The sequence below is a fragment of the Asparagus officinalis genome, chromosome 7 (assembly GCF_001876935.1).
Source record: "Asparagus officinalis chromosome 7, Aspof.V1, whole genome shotgun sequence".
NCBI classification, from domain to species: Eukaryota; Viridiplantae; Streptophyta; class Magnoliopsida; order Asparagales; family Asparagaceae; genus Asparagus; species Asparagus officinalis.
In genome coordinates this window covers 125,437,857-125,456,590 of record NC_033800.1, presented here as the reverse complement: position 1 = coordinate 125,456,590, position 18,734 = coordinate 125,437,857, and positions in this window count along the sequence as shown.

The window sequence follows — 18,734 nt, the reverse complement described above, 5'->3', positions numbered from 1 at the left end:
TCGTCGAAGATGCGCCAGCATTTCCCCCTGTAGGTGAAGAGGAGCCTATGGATCACAGCGAAGGTGCAGATGCCACAGATGATGAAGGCGACCAGCGTGGGCATGAGGGGAGCAATGACAACCTAGGTGATGACAGCGATGATCCCGATGACTGGGATATTCCACCACCATCTTTTTCCGACAAAGTGTCGGCCTACATTCCTCTGCCTCTCACTGGTAAGTGTCGTTTATTTCCACCATCTTTTTCCGACAAAGTGTCGGCCTACATTCCTCTGCCTCTCACTGGTAAGTGTCGTTTATTTCGGCTTGCGACTAATCTTTAATCTGTCTTTAGACGATTTTCTCATGCAGATCCTATGATACATGAGGCAAGTACTATCACCCCTCCTTCGACGCAACAGCTTTTGTTAGCATCGGCTCAAGTGTCAGAGCCACCTCGCTTGGAGACCTCGACGACGGTTCTCCCACCGACGACTTTATTGACGATTTCTTTAGCCTCTACGGAGGTTGTAGACGTGCCAAGGTCATCTCAAATGGGGGAACTGATGGTTTTGCCATCGAGTCCATCTCAGCTGGATATTGGCATTCCTTCCCAAGCCACTACACCGAAATCACCTGCTGGTCTTTTACTTGGTTTAGCATCTTCAGAAATTTCTATACCGTCGCCTATTGCTGTTTCGAGCCCCGCAGATGTACCAGATTTTGTCAAGATTTCCCTTGACTACCTGGGAGGGCTTACCAAGAAAATAATTAAGGTTGTGCTAGCCGGACGAGATACTTTTGATACCTTCAAGCCCATGCTCACGAACAGTTTGAACAACCTCAAGCTCGTAGGTGACGTCGACGTTGTTCAGCGCTGTTCTGAAGCCATCTCTCGTCTAGAGGGACAACTCAGATTCTTGGAGGCTTTGGGTCGCGCTGATATCCAAACGCAGATTGCATCTACTTTTGAGGATATTCGAGCCGAAGAACTCAATAAGTATGAAGCCGCTCGACGTCATATAGCTGAGGAAGAGGTTGAGGTTGAACAACTGCAACAGCTACACGCTCAAAAACAAGTTGAGCTGACACTTTCGAATACTTCTCTGGAGAATTTGCGAGATAAGATCGCTGCCGCTGAAGTGGAGTTGACTAGGATGAAGGCTCAATTCAAACGAGAAGAAACTATTGTCACCAAGCTCAACGTCAAAAGTGTTGCTTCCCTGGTGAATTACCATGCCAAAGCTGGTGCTCTGGAAGAGGCTAAGAAGGAGGTAGCTACCATGCTGTCTAGTGAGGACGAGCTTCGGAAACGGGCCGAGATGCTGGTTCGGGCCGACCATGAAGAAAAACTTTCTGACATTAAGTCTCAGCTAGCTTCATTTAATCTGATAAATTGATGAGCCTATTTTTGTATCGTTCTTTTGGTAGGAACAACACTTATCTTTGGTCACCTTGTTTTCCTTTGAATAAAGGTAGTGCTGCCTTTTGGCTTTCCATTGTTTCTTTATCATATCGTGTTTTGACATGTAACAATGAAATACCAGTTTGATATTGCGACAACAACAATATTAACGTGGCACACTTTGTGGTCCCGTTGCTCTATTGTTAAGAGTCGACGAGTGGAAGGTGTTGCGATTGGAGCAAATTTGGGGACTTATCGCTCTATTGACGAGAGACGATAAGTTAGAAGTGTTGCGATTGGAGAAACTTTGGGGACCTATCCCTCTATTGACGAGAGTCGATAAGTTAGAAGTGTTGCGATCGGAGCAACTTTGGGGACCTATCGCTCTATTGACGAGAGTCGATAAGTTAGACGTGTTGCAATTGGAGCAACTTTGGGGACCTATCGCTCTATTGACGAGAGTCGATAAGTTAGACGTGTTGCAATTGGAGCAACTTTGAGGACTTATCGCTCTATTGACGAGAGTTGATAAGTTAGAAGTGTTGCGTTCCAACTTTGGGGACCTATCGCTCTATTGACGAGAGTCGATAAGTTAGACGTGTTGCAATTGGAGCAACTTTGAGGACTTATCGCTCTATTGACGAGAGTTGATAAGTTAGAAGTGTTGCGATCGGAGCAACTTTGAGGACTTATCGCTCTATTGACGAGAGTCGATAAGTTAGAAGTGTTGCGATTGGAGCAACTTTGAGGACTTATCGCTCTATTGACGAGAGTCGATAAGTTAGAAGTGTTGCGATTGGAGCAACTTTGGAGACCTATCGCTCTATTGACGAGAGTCAATAAGTTAGAAGTGTTGCGATCGGAGCAACTTTGGGGACCTATCACTCTATTGACGAGAGTCGATAAGTTAGAAGTGTTGCAATTAGAGCAACTTTGGGGACCTATCGCTCTATTGACGAGAGTCGATAAGTTAGACGTGTTGCAATTGGAGCAACTTTGAGGACTTATCGCTCTATTGACGAGAGTCGATAAGTTAGAAGTGTTGCGATTGGAGCAACTTTGGGGAAGGTAGGGTTCAAACTCTGTAACATAAGAAATATACAAAAGTTTTAAGCTAAAGCAGCATATTTCCCAAGAATTTCAATTCTAGAACTAGGGGTACCCCCTGCGTTCTCGTCCTTGAGTGGGACTGCGTATTTTTGAAAGAACGCATCCCTAAACCATTGCGTTTGGTCCGACTTTATGGACGCAGGGTTTTGTCCCGCGTCTAATAGGAAGATGAAGCGGCTGTAATGATGAAGAGACCATACCCGTCGGGAGTCTTGGAACTCTACCTCATTTAATTATTCATAAATAGGCTTGATTAGTCACGTCAACAGCCTTAACGTTTGAACTTCGTTCTTGAACTCCCAAACGAGTTTCTTCTTGTTAATTCTTCCACTATTTCGTCTCGTCCTCTGTCCATGGCTTCCCAAAAATCTCGCTTGAGTGGAGACGAACAGATGGCGCACCTTTCACCTCCATCGAAGGATGCTTTTGGGTCCACTTCCGGACCGTCGTCGGTGCCTCCGACACCTGGACATCGAAGTAAGTCTCGCTGTCTTAAGCATTTTTCTTTGATTGATTTTCTTGAAATTCCTTAGATGAGTTCTGGTTGACGATGACGAATATAATTCGTCTCTTCAATCTTGAATGTGAAAAGAATTTCAATGTCTATTGATGAAAACTGTTCATCTTCTTGACTTTGGTCTTGAAAGAACTTTCTGTGTCCATTGTTGTAAGCAAGAATCAAACCCTCCTATTGAACACACGGAAAAGTTCCTGTGTTTATTGATAAAAGCTGTTTGGATTTTAGACGTAAAATAGAACTTTTTGTGTTTGATGATAAGGCAAAGGGTCGATCTCTTAATCTTGGACGCAAGTCTAGATTCCTTGCGTTCAAATTGATTTTGACACAGGTCTGAACTCCTGCGTTCGAATTCAGTTGCCCAAAAGATTTACTGAATTTGTGCTGGCTTTGTTGACAGGTGGGACTTCTGTTGCTGAACCTATTATCGTTTCTGACGATGAAGGAGAAGGAGTGCTCCAAGAGGACGCCCCTCTGATTACACCCCTTGCTATGGTCCCTCCTGGTAAAGTATTCACCCCAGACTTCGAGAGTGTGCACTTCCTCACAGAGCTCTTGGAGAGCATGGTGAAGCAAGCGTACCTCATCTCTGAGCAAAGATGGGCCCCATTTTCAGATTTTCTGGATTCGTTCTTTGATGTGATGGACCTGCTTGAGCGTATTAATCGCGACTGGACTGATCACTGCGCCAAGAAGATTCACTTGTTCAGACGCACTGTGGAAACCCTAGAGGAGCTTCAGAGCGTTGACTTGAAGCCTGAGATAGGAGAGGCTCTTCAGGCTTTGCGATCAGAAGCTGGTGCTGCTGCTGTCACTGCTGAAGAATTAAGGGGGAGAGCTGAAGCAGAGATCCGAGCCAAGCATGCTGCACGTATAGCTCAAGCCAAGGCCCGCCTTGCATCCTTTTCCATTCGGGAACCCCCTTTTTTTATTAAGTAAATTTTTAGTCTGTAATAACCTTTTGGTACTTCCTCAAACACTTATTATTTGCATGAAATGAACTGTTGCTGTTTTTCTTGCATTTTTCTGTGTTTGTCTGGGATGTTGCAGTCTTGTTGTGATGTTGGAATTTCTGCAAATTATTCCTTTGTATTTGAATGGCTTGAACGCAGGCCCATTGGGGACATCTGGCTTTGTCAAACAGGTTTGACCGCGACTTCAAGACTTCTAAAAGTTGAAATGATCATGTTGTGCGTTCGTTGGTGCGAACGTAGTGTCAGGTTCTGCAGCTGTAGGACTTGAGACGCAGCTGTAGACTTGTTTTGAACGCAGCCATAAGACTTGCGTTCAAGAGGACTGAACGCAGTCATGGGACTTGCGTTCAAGAGGACTGAACGCAGTCATGGGACTTGCGTTCAAGAGGACTGAACGCAGTCAATATTGGGACTTTTTCACCAGACAGATTATGCTGATAGCTATCTGAAAGACTTTGGAAAATTCCTTTATTATAATGATTCTCAATAACTTAAATCGTCAGAGGTGTAATGTTAACTTGACGACATACAAAGTAGGAGAACTTCTTTACTCAAATGAACATAAACAACCCCCAGCTAAACTCAAGAGACTTGCAGCTTACAGGTAATATTTCTTAAGAAATTTCCCATTAATTGGCATCATAAGTCTGTCGCCTTTCTTATTGATGAGACGGTAAGCTCCGTTGGAATAGACTGTCTCAACTACAAAAGGCCCTTCCCATTTAGGGTTAAACTTCCCTTTAGTTTTGTGAGTCATCACCATGGGTCGTCGATTGACCAAAACCAGATCGCCCTTCTTGAAAATCCGTTCCTTAACCTTTTTGTTGTAGGCTTTGGAAATACGAGCTTGATATAGTTCAATCTGTTGTTGAGCTTGGAGTCTCTTGTCGTCTAAAGCTTCGAGTTCCTGCAAGCGTCGTTGGTGTTTCTCTTCGTCTGTCAGTCCAGTTGTGACCGTGACTCTCAGAGACGGGATCTGAATCTCAAGTGGTAATACAGCTTCACAGCCGTATACTAAGGAGAATGGCGTAGCTCTGGTAGAGGTCCTCACTGTTGTTCGGTAGGCCCACAAACACTCGCCAAGTCTTTCGTCCCAATCACGTCGGCTTTTGGAAACAAACTTTTTGAGAAGCTTTACTATGGTTTTGTTGAAAGCTTCTGCAAGACCATTTGCTGGCGGATAGTATGCCATAGATGCAACACTTTGGATGCGAAATTTATCACAGACTCTCTGAAATCCAAAGCTAACGAATTGTGTTCCGTTGTCGTGAACTATTCGTCTCGGGACTCCAAAGCGGTAGACAACGTGATGTTTAATGAACTTGATCACATTCGAAGTCTTGACTTCTTTTAACGGGATTACTTCTGCCCATTTAGAGAAATAGTCTGTCACGGCTAGAATGAACCGGTGTCCTTTGGAAGTCGGAGGAGAAATTGGTCCCACAATGTCCATGCCCCACATCTCAAATGGCCAAGTTGCAGATGTAGGATGTAAATTACCTGGCGCTTGATGGATAAAATCTCCATGAATTTGGCATGCGTGACAGCGTTTAGCATAGTCGACTGCGTCTGAAAACATCTTTGGCCAATAATAGCCAATTCGTCGAAGACGATCTCCTAATTTAGCTCCGGGCTGATGAGCCCCGCACATTCCGTCGTGAGCTTCCTTAAGGGCCTCTTTCGCTTCCTTCCGAGAGAGACATCGAAGTAAAACTCCGTCATGTGATTTACGATATAAGGTTTGAGAAACAGCATCATAATAGAATTGGAGGGCCTTTCGTCTGATAGTGGTCGCTTCCTTAGGATCATCAGGCAAAATTTTGTATATGGCATAGTCGATGTACGGGAATCACCAATCTCTAGCTTCAAATTCCATCGAGGTTGTGCAGACTTCTCTTGTCGATGTCTTATCGGAGCTTTCCTCCATAGGAATCTTAGAACAGTATAACTCACGTCCCGTAACCGAGATTGTAGTTTCGGCCCCCGGAGGTAATGCTAATGAGGTTGCCAACGAGGCTAACGCGTCTGCGTAAGCATTCTGAGTTCGTGGAATGTATCCGATAAAGAAACCTTTAAACTTCTCAGCTTGCTTTAGCACTGCGATATGATACTGGATAAGATCCTCATGCCGCACTTCGTATTCTCCTCGGACTTGATTAACGATGAGCTGAGAGTCACCGTAAGCTTCGAGATGCTGAACATTAAGTTCTTCGGCGAATTGCATTCCTAACAGCAGAGCGTTATACTCGGCCACATTGTTGGTGCAGGGTTTGATTAGGGAGAACCCCCTTGGGATTACGTGACTGTTCGGAGAAACGAGTACGACCCCCACTCCTGCAGTGATTGCTCCGTGAGGGTTTGCTCTAGATGCCCCGTCGAAGAATAATTTCCACACATGCGTGGTTTCTTGAGTAACGCAAGTTTCAGCGACTTCATCAGGCAACTCTTCATACAACTTAGATGTCCCTGGCACCGGGTGATCAGCTAAAAAAATCTGCCAACGCTTGACCCTTGACTGCCTTTTGGGGCATAAACTGCATATCATATTGTGATAAGAGAATGGCCCACTTTGCGAGCCGGCAATTTAGAGATGACGGTTTCGTCATCAGAACTCTCAAGGGATTCACTTTAGAGATGACGTGAATTGTTTGTCCCACTAAGTAGTGTCGCATCTTTTGAACCGCGAATACCAAAGCGAGACATTCCTTTTCAACTGGATTGTATCGGTGTTCGGCTCCCATCATAGTCCTGCTTAGGTAATAGATGGCTTGCTCTTGACCCTGATCGTTATTCTGGGCCAACAGAGCTCCAAGCGAATGTTCCATGGCTCTCACGTACAGCAGGACAAGAACTGGTGGTTGAGTAAGGTACTCTTTAATCTCCTCGAATGCTTTTTGACATTCTGTATCCCAGACAAATGATACTCCTTTCTTCATGAGCTTAGAGAAAGGTTGACAGTGTCCTGAGAGATTTGATATAAATCTACGAATATAGGCCAATCTCCCTTGCAAACCCCTAAGCTCTTTGAGATTCTTAGGTGGTGGCATGTCTTGGATAGCACGCACCTTTTTCGGGTCGAGAGAAATTTCCTTGGAGGTAACGATAAATCCCAAGAATTTTCCACTTGACACCCCGAGGAATGATTTTGTCGGGTTCATCTTCAATTGATGTGCTCGCATGATATCGAACATTGTCTTCAAGTCTGTAAGATGATCATCTTTGTGCTGGCTTTTTACCGCTATATCGTCAACATAGCACTCAATTTTCTTACGTAGGTGCTCGTGAAAGATGACATTCATTGCACGTTGATAAGTTGCACCCGCGTTTTTCAGGCCGAATGGCATCACTGTGTAGTAATACACCCCCAGTGGTATTCTAAAAGCGGTATGCTTTTCATCTTTTGGGTGCATATTGATCTGATTGTACCCGGAAAACCCGTCCATGAAAGACATCCTTTCATATCCACAGGTGTTATCGATCATGACATCGGTGATAGGAAGCGGAAACTCATCTTTTGGACAAGCTGCATTAAGGTCACGGAAGTCGATGCATATCCGGACTTTACCGTTCTTCTTGGGCACTGGTACGATGTTAGCCACCCAGTCGGGGTGTTGCTCTTCCCTGACGAAGCCCGAATCTATGAGCTTTTTAACTTCTGACTCAATTGATTCCATGATCTCTGGACGAAACCTACGTTGTTGTTGTTTAACGGGTTTCGCGTCTGGATCAATGTTGAGACGGTGCATGGCAACCTTTGGGTCAAGGCCAGGCATATCTTCATAATTCCAAGCAAAGACATCTATATATTCTCGGATGAGAGATATGAGGTCTTCTTTTTCGGATGATGATAAGTCTTCAGCTATGAAGATAGGCTTGGGGTTAGATTCATCTCCCATGTTGACCTGAATCACTTTATCTTCGGTGGGTGGTTTGCGTTGTTCGAAGCGCATATCCCACAGGATGTTAAGACGTTTGATCCAAGGATCATCGGTTGATTCGACTAACTCTTCGTCACCCCCTGTGTCTACATCTGGATGGCTGGTCGATACCATGTTCACAGTTAGGCTTTTAAAGAAAGGCCCAATACTGACGTCAGACTCGCAAGAAGATGTTTCGGAGGAATGGTCGTGACGCAGGTAGTTACTGATTTCGTTTTCTGAGGCTGACGGGGTTGTGACGTAGCCTACGCCTCTTCCGGTTTTTTGATAGTAGTCAGGAGGTTTTCCTTCAGGAGTGAGAGACATTCGAATCGGCCTTCGCCTTCCTTTCCCAAAGCTTAAACCCTGCTTTTCATTAAAGTTATACCCCATTCGTTTCATTAAGTGTATAGAATTGGGTTCATGGTAATGAAATTGAGGAACTCCATCATCTTCTTCTGAACTTCCCCGTCGGAGTGGTGTGGGTTTAACTTTACCAAGACGAATTGGCTTTTGCCCTTTCTTTTTAGACGGGACTTCGAAGAAATCCTATTGTACATCTTCTACTTCTTCATCGGAAGTGAAGGATGACCTAATTGGCAAGGTGAAGCATGCTTCTGCACGCAATGTATGCCATGAGCAGGTACCTGCATTATGATTGTTCTCTATTGGTCCAGCTTTAAAAGATTCATCCGACAAATACGCCAAAATAAAATCTTCATTAATGCACCACTCGCCCTCACTCGGTACATTATTATTGTTCTCGACTGGACCAGTTACATTAAAGTTCAGCTCCCATGGGCAATTCCCTTCCAGGTCTGGTTCGACATCTGCTTCATTACCACTGTCGACGTCTTCTTCCTCTTGCGACTCTGAGTAAAAGACTGAATCGGTGTGGAAGTTTTCCACTCCCTTGAAGGGGTATTTCTCCGCAATCAGGGTTCGTACTTTGTCTTCATCATTGACATACTTCATGACTTGATGCAATGTAGATGGGACAACACGATTTGCGTGAATCCATGGTCGTCCTAGTAACAGATTATAGGATGTGTCCGCATCTATAATGTAACAAGCCACTTCGGATTTGAGATCTCCGATTTGACATCTGAGCTTGATCTTTCCTATAGGCCGAGTGCTGTTAGCATTGAATCCAAAAATGGTGGTTTGGGTAGCATGCAACCGGTGTAAGGGAATCCCTAAAACTTGCATGACTCTGTATGGCATGATACTTAGTGCCGAGCCTGGGTCGACCTGAACGCGGCTGATTTCTGATGACCCGATATATCCTGTGTAATACAGGGGTCTGTCATGTTTATGTTTCACTTGCATATCTTCCTGAGTGAATGATATGCAGGGCAGGCTTCTGACTGCTTGTAAACACTGCAGACAGGATTGATCTTGAGATGCTTCGGGAATTGGATTAACTTGGGTAATGAAGCTCTCAGTGTTCTTCAAAGCTTCAATCAGAGCTTCTCTGGTGGCTTTGGACAACTTCAAGAGCTCGTAAAGGGTGATCCTGGCTGGTATGTTGGCCAACTGTGCCATCACATTAAATTGGTAAGGGGCATTTGTTTCGCCAAGATCTTGGTGAAGATTTTTGTTGAAACGGAGATCTCTTTGCTTCCCTTTATCAACCGGCTTCTTTGGCACAGAACCCCCAGCGTCTTGGGGCTATTCTTTAGCTTCTTGAGCGTTCTGGTCATAATTCCTCAAATAAGTTTTCCCCGACCGAGTACCGGGGTTACCTTCTGGGTATGCTGCTAGGACGATCCTCTCTTCTTCTGAGTCAGTGAGAGGTTTGAGATGGTCATTATTCTCATTAACAGAGGGGCTAATCATGTTGGATGACTTAGCCTTGCCTCTTTTCTGCTTGAATGCGATGTTCGTCCATTGTTGATCCTCAATTAGGTCCGGATGGACCCACATGATCTCTCCCTTTGGAATAGTGAGGGGTATCAACCCCCTACCCTTATGGTTGTGCAAGTCGGTGTTTTTCAAGTGCATCTCCCCTTTATGGACGGGGATAACACCATTTGCAGCATGTGCAAGTCGGTGTTTTTCAAGTGCATCTCCCCTTTATGGACGGGGATAACACCATTTGCAGCAGCTATAGGGGGGAAATCACCAAACTGAACCGCAATCAGGTTAGTGGTTATAGTCTTCTGCTCCGGTTTCAGGGTGAGTACATTAGCGTTCACCAAATTTTGCAAGATGTCTTTGAAGACATAACACTTTCGGGTAGGATGTCCCAAGAACCTATGATATCGACAGTAATTGGGATCATCCACTTTGCCTGCTTCATCTGGTTTTCTGATTTCAGGGAGCTGCAATTTATTGTTCTTCCGAAGTAGTTGGAACAGAGTGTCCACATGCTCTTCTTTGAACGAATACTGCTTGGGTTCTCTTTGCTGATTGGGTGTTTTGCCTTGCTTAGTAGGCGGTGGTACTTGTGTGTAGTCAGCTGCTAAAGTCTCTTTTCCCTTAGACCGCTGGGCATTGTTCTGATTGCGTTGCTGCTGCGGTTTGGGTTGTGGCTCTTCTTCAGCTTTGATCCGAGCTACAATCTCTTCAGCTTGCTCTCCTTGCGACACCAGTTGTCTCCAGGAGCGACACTCTGCTACCCCCATCTGAGCAAGAAGCTGGGTCTGCAAGTTGTGCCTGCAAGTTTCAACCAGAGTTGATTGAGTCATACCTGATGGGCATCGCAATACCATGCTGCGGAACCTTTCGACATAGGTCTTGATGGACTCTCCTTTTTTCTGCTTAGTGGCGAGAAGAGTCGGGACTGAGACCTCTGTGTCGTCTTCAAAGAATCTGGCCAAGAAAAGCCTTTCCAAATCTACCCATTTCTGAATAGATCCAGCAGGCAGTTTCATAAACCATTCAAACGCGACACCTTTGAGAGTACCGATGAATAGTCGGGTCAGAATGGCGTCGTTTGACACTACATCTCCAGTTTGAGATTTGAAGTAGTAGATGTGCTGATTTGGCGACCCTGTGCTATCGAACGGTTGTAAGGTGGGGGCCTTGAACTTTGGCGGGTAGGGAGCTGTATCTCATTCTGCAGGATAAGGTCGTATCACTCCTTCCTCGCGAAGCTCGCTTCTGTTGGCCATTGCATTAAGGCGGACTTCTAGCTCATCTACTTTGGTTGACTGAGGATATAACTCTTTTTCCACCTCCTTCTCACCTTCAGAAGAGGATCCCAGGTTGTGAGTCTCACGATCTGAATGTTCGTGTACTTTTTGCTTTCCCTTTGATGTTGTCTTCCGGGAAGATTCAGGTCTTTGGCCTTTTTCTGCCAGAACCTGGGCCAACATGTCCTTTAATTGGAGAAGTGTCTCCTGTTGCGCCTGGAGCATGACATGATGTTCGTCCACCCTTTTGGCTATGTCTTCGGGGTTTCCCGTCATGTAAACAGAAACTTTTTGTGCTCCAACAGAGCTTGAAGATTGAGATTCAGCTATTGCCGAATGTTCATCACTCGTCGTAATCCCTTTGGCTAACCTTTGATAATTAACCGGTCGTATAGCTCCGGTCCGTGATCGAGTATGCCGATACACCCCTTCGAACTCGTCACAAATTTCTCGAACAGTCGGGGAATGGCTCCTTTCTGATTCATCGGAACTAGGATACGAGATCTTCCCTCTGCCGGTCATGTTGATAGTAACCTGAGGATACTCGGCTTCAGAATCTTTCTTCTTATGATGGCGTCGTCTCTTGGTAGGTCTGACGACATCCGCCAATCTGTCGAACACCGATTGTCGGGGTTCAGGTACGCAACATTGGCACTTGGAGAGGACTGCTGAAATAATCCTCTCACAATGGCAGGAATGATTCGCCTGCTGCATTGGTTTTCTTCTAGAGAGTAAATCTCGCAAGTCGGGGCTTTGAGATTGATTCTTCATCGGAGATAGGACCCTCTGTTTTTGAGGGAGCGAGACTGGTTCTTGGTGGACGTGAATCTTGAGTCCACTTCGATCCTTTTTAACTTGACGGACCACATCGTATTCAGGAAGCGAAGTGCGAGGGTCGCGTTGTGATTTATAAACACCAGGCCTTGGCCTGCGTTCAGTTGATGAAACAGACCCCTTAAGGTCTTGTTTTGTTTGGACGCACTCATGAGGCGTCTGTTTTCCCTTAGCAGGGCTGTGTTTTGATTGGACAACGCACCACTGAGGGTCGCGTTTAAGTTGAATCACCCGAGGTTCATAATTGGATTCGTTACCTCGAAGTGTGCGTTCTGGAGTATGAACGCAATGCTTAGGCAGAGCTTCGGAAACGCAATCCTTGCGTTGGACCAAGGATTGATTTTCTCGGAGATATGCTCGTCGGATGGATCTTCTCCGTCTTCGAGCGGCGTTTTTCTTGGCTTGTTTCAAAGCTTTAGCAGCGGCGTCGTCGGCGTTGATTAGGCCTTTCTCTGTCATAGGCCTCTTATAACCCAGTACACGCTGTGCCGAAACGGGCGTGGGATCTTCAGATTGCAGAGCAAGTTTGAGGCTTTGGCCAAAGGAGAGGGCTTTCTTTGGTGTCTCGGCAGTAATTAAAACCTCTTTAGAGTTCTGACAGGTATCTCGCCTAGCCTTGGGACTAAGCGATCCAGAGGAGAGAGCCTCCTCGTACTTGGCTTGGTCAAACTCCACAACAAGAGTTTCGACAGTCGTTCCAGTGAGGTGAACGTCGGATTGCGCCACCACTTCTTCGTCAGAGAAGCTAGTCCCCAGCGGAGTCACCATCTTTTGTTTGTTGGAAATTTGCAGTAAAAGAAATGAAAGAAAGAATTGCGTTTGACTTTATTCTCTCTAACTGTTTAGAAAAAGAATGATTACAATTCTCTCTACTCTCGATTACAATTTGAATTCCTGATTACAAAAGAGAAGAGAATAATCTGGATTCTCTCCTTTGTTTAATTCTGGGTTCTTCACGGTGGCGATGAGATGCCTCCCTCGAATGCTCGCGTCGAGTTTGCTTCTCGTTGACGATCCGAATATTTATACTCACTGGAACAACGGTTTTGTCTGGTTGATAACTCTTGACGAGTTTTGTGATTCAGAACGAGTAACAAACTCTGATAAAAAGAGTTGTTTGAACCGAAAATGATTCGGTTAATAAGCCAAGTATCTAACGTCTGGATCCTTCAATGGATGTTGATTCCCCAGACTGTGTAAAGAGTTAATTCTCTAACTCTCTCTCTAAGATTCTCTCCAAGAAATCTAATCTCCACAATCCAAAAGCCCGCCCCTCTCCAAGAGATCTCGAAATCTGTTGAGTTTGTTGATATTTATAGGGGGATTAGGGGTATAACTGCCCCCATAATCCGCACCTAAGTAGGGGTTTAGTTACCCCATTAATCGGGTGTAACAACCCACGTAAGCCACTCCTCAAATCGTGGGTGAAGAGCGGTTTTCGAAACTGCCTGGATCGTGTTTGAACTGGTCAGAACTTTGACATGCGTTCTGGTCTAAATTCTGTGTTTGAACGCAGCATCTGGAGGTACGTTCTGCAGCGAAATTGAGCTGTGTTCTTCGATGTTTGAAGGTGCGTTTGGCAGCAGTATAGAGCTGCGTTCGATGTCGGTTGGAGCTGTGTTGGGCAGCGATGATGAGCTGCGTTGGGCAGCGATGATGAGCTACGTTGGGCAGCGATGATGAGCTGCGTTGGGCAGCGATGATGAGCTGCGTTGGGCAGCGATGATGAGCTGCTGAAGCCGCGTTCGAGCTGTGATTGGCAACGATTGGAGCTGCGTTTGAGCTTCTCTGTCTTTATATATGGATGACACCAATGACCAGTAAAGAAGGTCTTATTCGGGCCATTTGTGACAATTGAGGCATCTCAATAACGCTCTATCAACTGCAGGTCACGATCTCCACTGAGATTTCTTTGCATGGTTTAGCCATGTGCTCCTCAGTGTGTCGAATATCATTACACTGCTTATCAGCATCTCTAATAGTTGCTAATATAATATTAATCATGTTGTTATCACAGCCATCAAGATCAATTATCTCACATAAGCAGCTGTATCTTTGTTTGCAGTGGTTGAAGCTGCTTAGGTGATCAAATTGGTGTTGTGTCTTGAAGATGGTACGTAGAGAGGGCTTCTACGGCTTGATTTGAAGAGTTCGTCGATTTGTAATCTCTTTCTATCAGAGTGTTGCTAAAGATCGTCGTTTTGTAATCTTTGCCTTAGCTCTTTGACATATGAAAGTCTTCAAATTGTAGCCTTCTGGAAGTCGTCCGATTGTAACTTCCATCATCAGTGTTTGATGGGGAATCAGCTATCTTCTATTATTTTTAGACAGCCTACAGTCACCGTCACCAAACTCGTCTCCTGTGGAAGAGATGCCAAACGAAAAATGAGTTGCACGTCATCCTTAGTGAACGTATACTTTTAGGCCCGCCGATCATATACCGCGTGTCTATCCCACAAGTAAGGATTGCCCAAAATAACTTGGCAAACATCCAATGGAACCACGTCGCATGTGACCTCATCAATATACGACTCATGGAGTGCAAATCTGAACGTACACTGGTTCACCACACTCAATCTCGCTTCCTTCTGAATCCACCCTAATAGATAGGGCTTCGGATGTTTCACCGTCTTCAATCCTAGCTTCTGTACTAATATTTCAGATATCAGGTTCTTCTGACTCCCTGTATCTACAATGGCATCCACCAAGCTGGTCTTGACCTGCAACTTCAAAACAAAGAGCTGCTCCCTCAGGTCATCGTCTTCTTTTGCGGCCCGTTTTCCCGCCATAAGGTTGAGGCTGCTGTTAGGCTCTGTCATCCCGGGAACCTCCTTCGGACCCTACGCTATCATGTATGCTTTCTTCTCCCCTTTCTTCTTCAACCCTTTCGGCTTTAGATGATGGTACTTATCCCAACAACGATCAGCTACATGTCATGTCTGCTTGCAATGATTGCATGTCAATCCTGCCTTCTCCGAATCACCCTTCTTCTTCTCTTCCTTATGTTGAGAGCCACTAGACTTGCCTCCTGACTATTTGGAATCACCCTTCGTTTCGTTTCCCTTCTTCTGTTTGCCCTCAATGGCAATTGCCTTCATGCTCGCCTCTGCAATCGTCTCGACCATGAACAGCTTCATCTCCTTCCGGATATAATCATTCAGACCCGCCATGTATTTTATGAAGATGGAGTATTCATCCGTTGTAATGTTTAGAACCATCGCCTGCTGTTGGAACTCCGTCATATACTCTTGAACAATCTGATTGAATCTTTGGTGCAAGCCGTACCACTTATACCAACGCTCTTCGAGGAACCTCACAGGATAGAACTGCTTCCTCAGTAGCTTCTTGAATTTGTTCCACAATACCACCTTCTTTTCCTGTTTGCAATAGGACTTCCACCATGTCAACGCGTGCCCCGAAAGCTTCAACGTCACGAACACGATCTTCTCCTTGGATGAATATTCGTAGAGAGTGAAGTACATCTCCATACGCTTAATCCAATCATCGAGCTTCTATATATTGACACTCCCATCATAAACATGAATCTCCACTTTGAAATTAATTTTCAAGTTTTGGTAATAATTCTTACCCTCTGTATGTGAAGCAAACTTAACAACCTCGGTCTCTTCTTCCGAAACTGACTCCTCACGTTCTTCATCGAACTCAATAAGTTTCTTCTTACCATTCGAAGAAGATCCCTCCTTTTTGTCCCCTCCATTGACGAGACCCATGAGCTGAGTAAGAGTAGTCCCGATCGTCTCTATCTGCTTCTCCATAGTGTCAAGTCTTGCTCAGTTATCTGCTTCAGACATCTTCTCCTTCCTTATCTTCTGGACTTCTTCTAAGGAAATAAGGATCTCGCTAAGCTTCTTGTACTATGATCGAGTAAGGACCATACATAGGATACCCCCTTCATAGGATCAGATTGCTCTGATACTAACTTGATACGAGTTGTCGTGCGAGCACCTTTGATCGCGGAATTATCAAAGGTGGGTTGAGGAGAAAACAATAAGAAACACAAGAATAACTCAGGTTTTGGGCGAAGGAAAATACCTTATATAGATTATGAGTATGCAGTTTATAATCTCTCACAATCTCACTCTAGAATTGAAGAACAGACTCTCCAAATCTTAATTATAATCTAATCTCTCTTGATTAAACTCTCTGATTATTTTAAACCCTAAAATAATCCCTTATATATGTGTACAAACGAGGATGGCAAAGTGGTAAATAACCAAACCTAACCCAAACAAGAAAACACGTAAATAGAGTCTTTAACGAATCTGGAAAACTCTGATGGGTCGACTCATGAACAGTTATGAGTTGACTCATGACCTCATCTGAGTCGACTCATAACTGATGAGTCGACTGGTCAGAAACTTTTGTTAACAAGACTTGATTTCTTGAGTCGACTCAAAACTATATATGAGTCGACTCATGACTGATGAGTCGACTCTTGAAATGATGAGTCGACCGAGCAGAAACTTTTAATAAAATGGCTGGGTTTCATGAGTCGACTCATGACAGGCATGAGTCGACTCAACCTGATGAGTCGACTCATGTACATGTATGAGTCAACTCACAGGCTAAAATCTGGATACTTTGACTCTTTGATTCTCTACCTCGTTCCTCGCTCCAACCTACGTTCCCCTATACTGTTTGATACCTCTATTCTTATGCTATCATGAGAATCATCTATCCTTAAGCTCGCATAAGGATTGCTAAGTTCCGAAGAGAAGATACACCCGTATCAAGATACAAATAGCTAAAAGAGTAAAAAAGACACGACAAAAGGCCAGGAGGCTCGCGTGAGTGCGAGCCACCAAATGGTGGTTCACACCCATGCGAGCCACCATGACTATTTTGGCCTCCCAAACTTCCCAAAATGCGGATTTCGATATTTTATTATAATTCTTTCATCTCAGGACCTCCCTAACTGTTTTGAAGCTATCCTTAAGTGTGCCTGGGTGGTTATCAACTGTAAATAATATCAAAACACTTGATCTTATCAAAAAACGTAGCGACAAAAGCCTATAAATAGAAGCTCAGGGTCTTCATTAGAGAGGATCTGAAATCTAAGGGCAAGATGTTGTCGATTTGAGCAGTAAAACACAAATTTCAGAGGAGAATTGGCAGATCTTGGAGAACTTTTTCATAAAGAAAAAGCCTTCGAAAGATTTGAGATTCTTTCCCTCTCTTTCCTCTGGATCAAACTTTGTTTTGATCTCGAGAAGAGCTACAATCTTGCTTGGTCATGAATTTCATTGTTGCAATTGTTTCCTTTGTGAAACAATATCATAATTAAACTTATCAACCGGATCTGATCTGCGGCGGTCCACAGACTAACGCATTCCCGACACAGACAAAGATCCCACTCTAAGGAACATGAGATAAACTATTGCTGCGTTTTGTTGGATAAAGTTATAATTTTTACTTTCTCGTTGTAAGAAAATCTTATAAAAAGATCAACTTGAACTTGTAATCGATTAACAATGTAACAGGTTTGACAGCAATGAAAAAAGTAACTTTTGACGAAAACAATTATGATAGCATGAGTGCTATCTATTTGGCGAAAAATCAGGTTTTTCATGTGAGGATGAAGCACGTTCATTATCACTTCGTTCGAGATGTTCTTAAAGATGGTGATGTGGAGATTATGAAGGTCCACACAAAGGATAATATGGCGGATATGCTCACTAAAGTGGTTCCGAACAACAAGTTTCATTATTGTTGAAACTTATTGCACATTCGTGATTGTTGAGGCCATTGACGGCCATTTGGATGAACTGGTGGCTTGATCCCTTGGGAGAGGGGCTACGTAGGCAACCATGTTGGTGCAGCCAATTTTGGAGAGACGACGTATTGGTGCTCTTCGTTTGGTATCGGCTCAGTTTTGGGAAAACTTCACCGAGGTGGAGAATTGAAGAGAATGTAGGAAAATTATAGAAACTGGCGTTGGACTTCCAGCAATCGACCGCGAGTGGCGTGGCGGTCGACCATCCAAACCCTGTAATGAAAATTGATTTCTGTCGTTAGATCCGGTCGACCGCACATGGCTCTGCGGTCGACCGCGAATCGGGCTAGGCCAGAACTTTGGTTTCCTGTTCGCATTAGGTTTATGTTTTGATATATATTAAAACACGATTTTCTAGGTTTTCAGAGGAGGAAAAATAAAAGATTTTAGATTGTACTGAGCATATTGAGAGGGAGAACTTGTGAGCAAGTTGAGAGATTTGGTTTAGGGTTTGTGTGCGTAATTTTGTGAGATTATAACCATTTGTACTCTCCTTGATTTAGTGGAATCTCTCCATCCTCTCCCGGTGGACGTAGGCAAATTACCGAACCACGTATATCTCTGTGTTTGGTTTGATTTGTCGTATTTGGATTGAATTGTGCTCGTGTGTGGTTTGGTTCTATTCTCCCGTGATCACAGATTCGTTCGGTGTGCGAGCACGCTTCCATATAGGCGCGCAACAACTTCGTTTTAACATATTCTATTTGATAATATCTATATGTGGTTAAAGTCTTAAATACGCATAACACAGTTTATGAAAGTTATAGAGTGCAACAACTCATTAAATTCAAGAAAATAGACTGTGCATGTTTCCAAATGTTTGCCACAAAATTTTTGGCATCTCTGATAAAAGTTTCACAAAATAGGGTTTCCATCGGACCCCAAACCAAATGTTTGGTCACCTCGACCAGACGGTTGCTCGTCATCCAAGTGGCTGCGTCATCGTCCACTGTGGCTGTACCATCATCCAGTGCAATTGTTGTAGGACCCTAGATGGTGGGTGATTAGGGTCAAGAGGCTCTAATATGCAATTAAAATTCAGTACCAACAAACCACAGTAACAGAAG